Consider the following 11,352-nt stretch of genomic DNA (forward strand, 5'->3'; position numbering starts at 1 on the left):
CTTCAGTAGGAACCATTGGGCTTAAGGCTGCATGCCACGGAGAGGGTAGGGAAGTCAGAAAGTGCAGAGAGACAGACTTAACACATTCTTGTTTTGGCATTTTCAAGGGATTTGTGATGATAAAAAAAATTAAGTGCAATCCCAACCTTATCTCTTTCGGGGGAGAACTGAAACGAGGCCTAAATCTATAAGGAATTGCTCAACTGCACGTTTATACCACTGCAACAAGTAAGCAACTGGAAAAATCCTGCTAAACCAAAATTTTGCTATAGCTTTTTCTCCCAGAAATATACGCTAACACGTTTACCATGTTCGCCATCTTGGTTTAACATGTGAGCATTACATTTCCTAATTAGCATTAAACAGAAAGTACAGCTTAGGTTGATGGAAGTGTCATTAGTTAGTCAAATTCAATTTTGACCTGATGACCAGTGGCACTAGATGAAAAGGCGATCATCAACATTATTACAATTCAACCTGAGGGGGACATAAATATCTGTACCCAATATCATGACAATCCATCCAATATTTGTCAAGATATTTCACTAAAAACCAAAAATTCCAGCCTCATGGTGGCACAAGAGGATGAGTCAGAGGATCTTCAGAGTCATCAATTAAGGAACATGAATGTCTGTACACACTTTCATGACAACAATTGCATAATTGTTGTTTAGATATTTTATTCTAGACCAAGGTAGTTGACCAACTGACCTTAAGACTAGGGATTTGCCAGTGTCTAATTTTTACGATTATTGAGTATTGTGGCCAAAACTATCACAGTAAATTATTATCACAATAATAATCAAACTTTCCCGAATTACTAATACTAGAGTTAAAATATAATAAAATAACTTCTCACTATGATTACCTGTAATTGTATTAAACCTGCAACCACCATAAAAGGAGAGCCAAAGTGAAATCTTGTCCTTGAGTAAGAAAGCCTCATTCAAAATCTTACTGAAATCTTATTGTTAACTACGTTAAAAGATATAGCTTTGGAACAGAGCCTTTCTGAACTGTATGGCGTGTGACTCGCTTAATATATTTAGGTAACAGAATTTTTTGAAAGACAGAGATTACAACGAGAAAGTTGAAAAAATGACTTCGGAGATTTTTATGGATGTGGATGAAACCAAGTTACGATGGTGTAGGTAGCTGTGCTGCCGTACTCATGGGAGCTGTTGTTTTTCTTTCGTTCACAAAGTAATCAATGTTTAACTTTGTTAAAATCTCAAAAGTTTCAATTTTTTATAGCAACTGCTGTAGTGGATGCTGATTTGTGTTAGAAATATGGAAAGTAAACTGAAAGAAATGCTAAGTAAGAGATTGCACTGAGTTACTTAATCTGGTGGAAAAGAAGCTAGCCCAAAGATCAGGAGCTGGTCACAACCAGGCGTCTGACTGGAGATCAGGAGAGGGAGTCGGAGGGGACGCCGACTGGGAAGTAGGAGCAGGCTTGATGTCGGCTGGCTCAGGAACAGATGAGACATTGCCGGGACGGCCGACCTAGGTCAACTCAGGAACAGACAGGACACCCAACACCAGAAACGACAGGCTGGGACCCCTGATGCAGAAAAACAGACAGGGCATTGGAGGGGAAGGCCAACTCAGGGTCCCGCTGTGGAGCCGGTCTGGGCATTGGAGGCTCAGGGTTGCTGGGCAGTTTAGGCTGAGGAGTGCTGAGCAGCTGAATCTCTGTAGTCCTAGGCAGCTAAAGCTTGGGGGGTGGATCAGAGAGGAGGCTAGCCAACTCAGGGACAGGGGCAGACAGGAGGCCTGACCGTCATCTGCACACTGTCTCTGCAAGTTAACCTGTGAGGAAGAACATAATTTGTATGACCTTGATGCAGGGAGTTTCCCTTTTTGTCAGTTGCTAAACTGACACATAAACTGCATGCTTGTTCTCTTACCAAACGTTACAACTCAGCACCCATAATCTAGCTCCACTTCAGTAGATCGACTAACTAATGTTAGCATAGCAAGTAGCAGTTAATAGCCGGAGTAAAAGCTCATAGCTAGACAGACAATGAGGTCTGTGGTCCTTTTATGGCAGAAAATAAAACTGCTAATCAGGGCAGGAGAGCTGTGCTGTGTTCATGGTACCCTCTAAAACGATGGTACTCACAGTTATGGCTTCATTTCAACAGAAATTGTTTTCAGAATGTTCCACTACAGTATATAGAAAAACGGCTATACCGACACATCTCTGTGATCTATGAGCCATAAGAACAGTCACGCTTTTAGTATGGCTCAGTACAGAAAAGGAAGATCCAGCCTGAGATCTTTCTGTTATTGACAAGAATATAGTTTCCAGAGACTGAAATTATGGTGTTCAGTCCTTTTTACATTTCTGAAAAATGGGATGAAAGATAAGAGATGTAGCAAAGGTCACAAGCTGGACTCCAGCATACAAGTACAGGATCTCTACTCTGAACTCCACTGAACTACAGAAAGAGCAGGGAGAGCGCCCCCCCCCCCAATGACAGAAGAAAAGACACTGTGCAAAGGAAGGACATTGGATGTGAATTATTGAACAATGTCTGACAGCGGTATGTCTGAGTATTCACATCACAAGGAGACTTTGAAAAAAGGACACCACAGCCACATGCACATAAACATACACCTGTGTGCCTCGACATACATTCTCTGTCCAGTCGCTCACGCATATTTACAGCATTTAAACATCTCTCACACCATTGCAAAGTTATTCCATCTTACCCTTAAGACCATGGTTATGTCACATATTTTTGGCCCCATAGCTACCATTAAAGACACTGAGGTCATGTCATCTGTATTTTTATCTTGAACCACATGACATTTTACAGTAAAAACTTACACAGTGTTAATTTTTTTAGACTGATTCCAGTGTTTCTGGACTTATTGTATTTAAACCAGACTACTTTTGGCCAAATACTTAAATTTTTTAGTATTTCTTGACCAGAATTTTATTCGTGTTAGCGCAGGAAGCTTTGAGACAGCATTTAGGCCTTTTCTGTTTGAAAATTAAAGTTATTTCCCAACATGAAGGTTATTTATTTTATGGATCTGGTTAATTTACTCATAATTTCCTGGGATTTCTCCTGTAAAGACCTACATAATTTGATAGTAATAATCAAATTATGAAAAAGTTCTGAGCCTGTTAGTGTGTTTGCGTCGAACTATTACTAATATCATTATTATTATTATTATTTGTCTTCTTATGCCGTGGCTAAAATTGCTGTGAGCTGGAATAAGCTAGAAACATGAAACTTGACCCAGTAGGTAAAAAATAATGTGCAAGAGCTTACCAAGAAACATGAGCCCAATCTGCCAAATGGTGGCGCTTTAATTAAGGCCCAAAATCGCAATTAAGACTACGCCCCTCACACCGTAAGTCCAATTTACTTGGAACATGACATATAAGTCCAGCGTAATGTGGTCTAAAAAAAGTTTCTGACATAAAAGTCTGCCATGATGGATTTATTGGCTAATTTGCATAATGTGAAAAACAGTAAAGTGACATCTACTTTTTGGATTTTGGCTCTATCAACATCAAATTTGGTATAGTGCCTTATGGATCTGAGATACACAATTCTATTATAAATGAGCAAGATCGGTCCAAAAACATGGCCACCATCAATCGCCAAGGACGAAACTTCGCAGTAAATTGGTTGTAACTCATTAACATTACGTCCAGTCTTCGTAGATATTTTCATTCCATGTTTGGGAATAGGCCCACCGAAGCATTTTGAGCCCAACCTATAGGGCACGCTACAAATAATATAAAAATGTTTTGGTACACACAATCTGGGGGGAAGGATTAACCAAAAATTGAAGTGCCGTATTGAATGGTGCATGTCAGCATGGTCTGTTCATCATTATCTGACATTTTATGCCTTTGGTCAATTCACTGTGAGCTGGAACCACCTAGAGACATGAAACCTGGCACCATAACTAGATATGATGTCATCCCAAACGGCCCAATGGTGGCGCTATAATTAACAGTTAAAACTGTGAAAAATTTGAGAGGCTGGCCGACCCACACCGTGGGTCCTATGGAATTCAAATTTGACTCACATCAACAACATAATATGTTCTACAAAAAACGCCACTACGATAGATTTTTAGCTAATTTGCAGTGTGGAAAAAAAGTAATATGAATAGAGTTTTTTTGGATTTCAACCCGTATCAACACAAAATTTCATGAACAGCCTTCCGGGACTGAGATGCACAATTCTATTATAAATAGGCAAGGTTGATCCAAAAACATGGCTGCCATCAATCAAAAAATGGCGTGGCTTAGCAGGAAATTCTGTCTGATAGTGCTGTAGCTAAATTTAAGGGTGATTCCATCAGCGTTTAATTCACCACCATGTTACCATATAACAGAGAACTCCTTTGCTAACTTTAGTCCCTCCCAAACTGATCATCTGGATTCTACTGCCCCTCTAAAAAAGAAGACGATAAAACAAGAGAGGTTAGCTCCATGGTTTAACTCCCAAACCCACATATTAAAGCAAACAATGCGAAAACCACCTATTGCCCTTATGATCTGCCTCAACACCCACTGCTACAACTATCATTGTTTGTCTTATGATTATTATGATTATGATTATGATTATTTATTTATTATTACATCTCTATGTAGAACTTGCATTGTGCTATGAGTGCTAATATTGGGCAATGGGCAGGATAAGACTATGGAATGTTTTAATCTAGATTTTAATTGGAATTTGGAAGTTATAACATTTTCTCATAATTTCATTTAGGACTCCTGGAACTTTTCTGTTCAGTGCCATGCTCAAACTTCCTGATGGGGTTATGGTGATACCAAGGTAGCTAGAGCTCAAACTGAGTTCAATTATTTTATAATTTAAGGTGAAATGTTTATTTATTTATTTTTTCTGACATTTGGGGCATTTTTGAAAATTCATGATATTAGTTTCCTCAACTTCACTACAAGGGGCCAGTTCTGGCAGTATTTTTGGCTGGACCAACCACGCTCCATCACTATCCCCAAATAACTGTGACTGAATGAGTGACGGAGTTGAGTTCGTGATACACCACTGGTTGCTGAGTGTTGGTCTTTTCCCATTGGTCATTGCTCTTTCAAAATGATTTGCCGCAAACATTTTGTATATTGTCATCAGAAAAGGTCATCAGCATAAAACAGAGACTTCACCTCTCTATCTAGGAGGGAGAGGCCAGGAGCATTGATCCAGCTGAACAGCAAGTTCATTTATATATACATTAAATAATGACAGACTTTAATTGCAACAATGACGAATGCCTCTTCTGTGGGTAAAGAATTCAGTGTGTGTGTATCCAATTTTAAACGCACAACCATTTTGCAAATACACTCATATCATATATTTTGCCCCCTATACCACATTGTAGAAGTCTGTAGTAGAGTCCCTCCTGCCAAATGGAGTAGAAATCAATCAAACATGCAAATATTTTACCATTTTATGTTTGTTGTACATATTTGTTAATTAAATGTGAAGGGTACATAGTGTAAATGGTTGGTGGTGCGGTGTTTTGGGAGGAAACCAATTTTTTTTATTTTTACATTTTTACTCAAGATGGAGTGACTGCTGACACAGATACAACGGTAGTTAATCAGGTCTGATTTGTCTCGACTCTTATAAAAGGGCGAAATGAGGCCTTTGAACCAGATGTCAGGAAAATATCCTGACCGTAGTTCAATATAGAACAGCTTTAACATTGCACCCTGCATCTCTGGAGTCCTTTATTTGAGAATTTCATTTTTAATGCTGAATGTTCCTGAGATTTAATCTGTGTGGTCAGTTCTTCCCAAGTAATTAAGGGGGCGATTTGTTGTCTTCAACTGTTTCTTCTATGTTTGGAGTTTTTCTTTGATATTACATTGATCTGAATTAACTAGATCTATTGGTATGTCTTTGTACAGATGTGCAAAATGTGCTCTTCAGATGCCACCAATGCTTATTCTATGCTTGTATCCCAGAACTGACTTTGGTTAATGGCATTCGCAATATCTTGAACTTTCATGTGGGTAGAATTGAGTTTTTCCTGATCCGTAAGGCTGGGTTCTTTGGTTGGCAGTGCTTTTCATTTGACATTTCTCTCAGGTCTTTTCTGATCATCTTGCATTCTTGATCAAACCATTTGTCAAATTTACCATTTATCAAACTTCTGTTTTTGATTTAAAAGAAAATATTATAAAATATCATAGTGATATAAACAGTGGGTGGTTTCAATGGGTGATGGTTGGTGTGGTAAACAGAGGAGACTCACTAAACAAATGGTTGTTGTCTTGTGGGTCAGCTACACCAGGTTCAATTTCTGTTCTTCCATGCAGATCTCCCCTTAGAAGCACACTTCCCTGGGTCGGGAAATAGGTGATTTCTGAATGGAGAGCTTCAAAAATGTCTGTTTCAAAATAAGGAAAATCTGCTGGGGCTATATAAATAGCGCAGAGGTATAGATCCCTATCATTTATGCCCAGGGTTTGATCTAATCTTAACCAAACGTGTTATTTACCCTGTTTTACTGGTGAGATCTGACAGCAAAGATCTCTTCTATACCACACCAAGATCCCACCAATGCTCTGCCCTTACATACAGTATACAGTTCTTTAATGTTATAGAGGGGACCATGGCTTCATTATATCCTGGAGGACAGTGGGGAGATAGTGAGTGAGCAGTTCATTTTGACACCATGTTTCTGTCAACACAATTATGTCAACGTCTTTGATAGATGTCATGAATTCAGGTTTTTCACCCTTAAGCTCAAAGGTTGAGGAGCCGAGACTCTGAATATTCAAACAGTTCAGTTGGCTGTCTGCCTTGACTGGTAGGGTTGAGAGAGAGAAAGAGACAGAGGGAGAGAGAGAGAGAGAGAGAGAGAGCGGGATGAAAGAGAACATGGCACAGTGCAGGTTCCACACACAGATGTATAATATTAATAATCAGACTAAATATAAGAATAGTAATAATAACTGAAGCAGTGGGTGTTGAGCAGGTTCATGGGGGCAGTAGGTGGTTTGCAGTCACAGATCCAGACTCTGCAGCACCAGGGGCAGAAAAAACTGCAGAAAGCGACAGGAGGAGAGAGGAGAGAGACGAGATGAGAGAGACGAGAAAACACAAAACTAAAATTAACACTTTGGTGAGTGTGTGCATAGCCCAAAGTAACTCAACAGACTACAGAAGGAAGTAATTCTAAAATGGAAAAATAGAACATTTCTCCAACCCCTAGCAAACTATTTCATTCCATATTCTCAACTCTTTTATTCTATTTTCTCTTCAATAATTTCCTGATGTGCATGCTATATATATCAGAAATCAGAAGAAGTCTTAAAAAAAAAGAAAGAAAGTGAACCTATGTATGTAAACTCAGTTGGCAGGTTATTAGGAACACCTAGCTAAAAGTCCTGCAATGAATCCACCTGGATTATGGTCATAATGTTCTGTTTTTATTGAAACTGTTTGAGAGGTGTTGATTCAACTGTATGATCATTTTGGAGGCTGTAGTTTCTGGTGCTGTTTTGCATTATACAAAGAGGTGTGTCTGTTATTTAGCCTACCTTCACTGATTTCAGCAAGGTGGAAAAAAATAATAGGAACCCATGTGAACATAACGCAAAGCAGTTCAACAACACCGCAGACTGCAGGTGCCAAAATGGTCAAACAGTCGAATCAACGCCTCTTTAAAACAGTTTGAACAAAAGCTGAACACTGAAACCGTCATGAGGGGAGTATTTATTGTAGGACTGCTGTATTAGACTGCATTCGTTTTAGCTGGGTGTTCCTAATAAATGGACAACACACAGTATATACTGTATGTGTTTCTCTCTGAAACTGTCTGTATTGTATTTGCCTGCATCGTTATACTGTAGTTCTAATCTGGAAAATGAGACTCTCCAGATACAGTGATAGTGATATGCTGCCATCTCGTGGTTACTTCCCAGTCACTGTAGACGTGTTGGTCAGTATAGCTTTTCCTCTGCTATACAGAATCTACCCAGACAGAATTTTTCGTAGTAGAATCAGTAAAAAAAGATCTTCATTCCAATAACTTACGTTTGAAAAGAGAGACTCTTTCATGCATTTAAGAGATCAGCCTCTAAAGGTTTAGTAGGATAATAGCTGGGCAGATATGACTCTGCGGGGTATCAGTCGGGACCAAGGGGTCAGGGTTTCCTTTCAATATATTTATTCAGGAAGGTTGTAGGACCCAGGTATAGTTGTACATTCCAGTAATCTTGAATTGTTAGGTTGAGAAGGCATATGGGTGTGAATGTATGTGTGTGGTCTAAAAGAATACGGATGAAAAAGTGTAAGTTACAATCCATCCACCCAGTTATAGTTGATAGTTGATAGTTGAAACTCAAAGACACAGTGCAGGGGGATTTCAAAGAAGGAGGAGCCGCTGGTTCCGAATGTCGTTTTCAATGGGACTTTTACTTCTGCGGATGAGATAGTGGACGACAAGCGCAAAGTTTTTACTTTACTTTACTTGCTGCCTGTGTCCGAGGACCCATCGCCTCTTAATCTGTCCACGCCTGGACAAAGATAAGCAGCAGAAAGAATTTTTGCTAAAATCAACCTCTGCCCATTTTGAGTTGATTCGATTCGTAACTACTGTCTCCCGACAGGCAAGTTATAACTGATGTTACTGTTAACGGCAGGGGAGAAAAAACAAGACTTTTTACTATATTCTAATCCCTGGAGGGAAGTGAATTCAATGACTTTTTAACATACCTTGAACATTAAACTGGAGTTGCCAATGGAGAGCAAGTAGTCAGAATATAAATTGCTGTCCTCTGCTGTTGTAATCTAACCTCTCAACAGGGCACTTAATGCCAAGGCAGTGGTCCAACTCTTGTCTAATTGCAGAGCGACTGCTTCGGCCATCTCTTGACTCCAGCGTTAACACTAAAGCTTTGAGCTTTGACATTTTGATTGGAGAGCTGAGGAATGACACAGCTTTTCTGGCCAGATAAGGTATTCAGACTCACCGGAAGTATTTTTCCCCCGTGAATTCCACATTCAAGGTTTTGTTTTTTTTCACTGATATCTCCAATATTCCTCAACAGAAAAACACAAGAAGTCAATTTGTTAATTCATCATTCATCAGTTCGACATGAGTTTTAATCGTTTCAACTTCATTTCTGAGGAATTATTTTTCTGTAGTTTTGGATTGAGGAAGGCTCTGGATACTACTACACGTGACCTGGCAGTGAACGACAAGACCATTTTTTCAGGTAGATTCAAAGTTAATATTCACCCCTGTGCCTATTGATTCTTAGTCTTATTCTATCATATTTCTTGCACAGCAGTTTAATAGGACCCACTAAACTTCCATTACTTAATCTTTGATGGTGTTAAGAAGGCGTTTTTCAGAGACTTTTACCCATTTTTTTCCAGATCTGTTTGCTTGCATGACCGATTAACAGCCCCTCTACGCCTTGTTCAGCTGCCTCAGGCCCGTGACGTACTCAGGCCGTACAGGCCCTGGAGGTGCGTATGTGAAGTACAGGGTCAGTTACCCAGATTCACACCAAGGTCATCTCTCAGTAAGACATCTGTTTGATACAGAACCTTCTGTTCTATTGCCACTTTCAGAGCACCTCAGGAAAGAGTGTGAGAAACACCAAGAGAGAGGCGCTCAGCTCTGTTGCTGTGTGTCGGGCATAAACACGTGACTGCTCTCTATGTTTCTAATTCTACCTACTAAGAGACACTATGCCCATGAGCTTGGCTGTGACTGGGAAACATGGTTTGTTCATGAGTTCAAAGGACAGAAACCATGGGAAATGGATAAGCCTCATTGTCCATCTACACATGTCTTAACTGACCCTATAACACAGCTGCGACTTCACACCTGGAAAGAGGACTACACAAAACATGAGGCTAAACCCAAGCACACAATTCACATGTCTAGGAGAAGGAAACAAGCGCACAGAAGAAAACAGAACATTACAACAATCAAGTCTGCGTGACATAAAGGCATGAATTAGGGTCTCTGCAGCCGACATGGACAGAAAAGACAGAATTTTAGATATGTAGGTCTTAATGTCTTTAATGTGCTGATCAAATGAGAGGGTGGGATCAAATGTAACACCGAGCTTCTTGGCTGTAAGAAATCACACAGTGGTCGAGAGTAAGTGTTACTTGATCAAACTGATCAAGTTTAAAAAATCATGACCCGTAAAGGGCAAGTAGCTACAGGTAAGAGACAGCTTTTCAGTATGTATGGCATCAGTGTTAAAAAGAAATCTACGATTGCGTTTATTGTTACTGATTAACCAAGAGAAACATGCTGCTCTTGCAGCAGACAGAGCACACACTTCTGCCAGAGGAGGTAGGAGGCTTCCAGTTTGGATTTTCACCATTTGAGCTCCAGTCTCCTGCAGGCCTGCCTAAGAGCACGTGTTTCTTCTGGGAACCAGGGTGTAGACCTCTTTGACCATCTAGTTTTGGTTTTTGGTCTCTAGTTAAAATCTCCAACGGTTTATTTTTTCAATGTTTTAATTTCAGAAACACTGAAACATTGAATTGTGTACATTTAAAGAACAGCTGAAAAAAAATCTTCTTGGACTGACGTCGTAAACATGGGACGATTGAGTCTCTCCCACAGCTTCTGTTTGATTTGGCGTCCGAGCTGTAAACTGTAGGGACGAATCCGGCCATTCTTGTACCTACGAGGAGTGGAAGAAAGAGAAATTACAGAATAAGAATACACGTGGTTAAAAAGCTTAAATGTTTCAGAAAGATGAGTGATAGCGGTTTCTGTGATTTGACAAATGTGACAGTGATGTGATGGACGGAGTCGTGATTTTTGACACAAACATACCTCAGCATATCATCTACCACTTCGTGGTAGATTTTCTGGTACTCTTCCACTGAGCGGTTGTGTATTTTCACAGGACCGTCGTGGTCTACAGCAGCAAAGCTTGGCTGGTTATTAGCACTGGAGGGCCGGGGGCCGGGGGGCAGAGTCGAGACTTCTGGCAGGTCATCAGGTGAAATGGCGGATGGAGGCCTCTGGTCCACATCCACCTTCCCTTCAGGTTCAGCAGAAGGGATGGCTGCGGGGCACGGAGCTCTGCTTCCTCTTCCGGGGAAGGCCGGCAGTAGTAACAGAGCGCTGGGGCCTCGGGATGGAACTCTGCACCTGAGGAAGGTCGATAGCACAGGATTTCAGGCTCTGGAAGACTTTTGACTTGGTAACAGCAAACTTTTCAAATCTCACTAGAGAATAAAAATGCATATGAGATGAGCTACAGAGGACTGCTCTGTCAAGGCAAAAGACCCTGCACAGATTCCTTCCATGGAATTTTTCACCTGGCTGCAAGAAGAATTTCACATCAAGAACAGTAAAAATGAA

The 11,352-nt window shown here is 40.3% G+C and overlaps 1 long non-coding RNA gene across 1 annotated transcript in view; it reads left to right on the forward strand.

The window, feature by feature from the left end:
* The window catches only part of LOC120805819, a 30,817-nt gene extending 19,771 nt beyond the window's left edge, over positions 1-11,046 (forward strand). Inside the window, exons 2-5 of the long non-coding RNA XR_005709603.1 lie at positions 8,859-8,966; positions 9,156-9,226; positions 9,390-9,482; positions 9,588-11,046. This is a non-coding gene — a long non-coding RNA (uncharacterized LOC120805819). The remainder of the gene's footprint in view (positions 1-8,858; positions 8,967-9,155; positions 9,227-9,389; positions 9,483-9,587) is intronic.
* Positions 11,047-11,352: the final 306 nt, after the last annotated feature.

Source organism: Xiphias gladius, chromosome 3 (genome assembly GCF_016859285.1).
Source record: "Xiphias gladius isolate SHS-SW01 ecotype Sanya breed wild chromosome 3, ASM1685928v1, whole genome shotgun sequence".
Taxonomy (NCBI): domain Eukaryota; kingdom Metazoa; phylum Chordata; class Actinopteri; order Istiophoriformes; family Xiphiidae; genus Xiphias; species Xiphias gladius.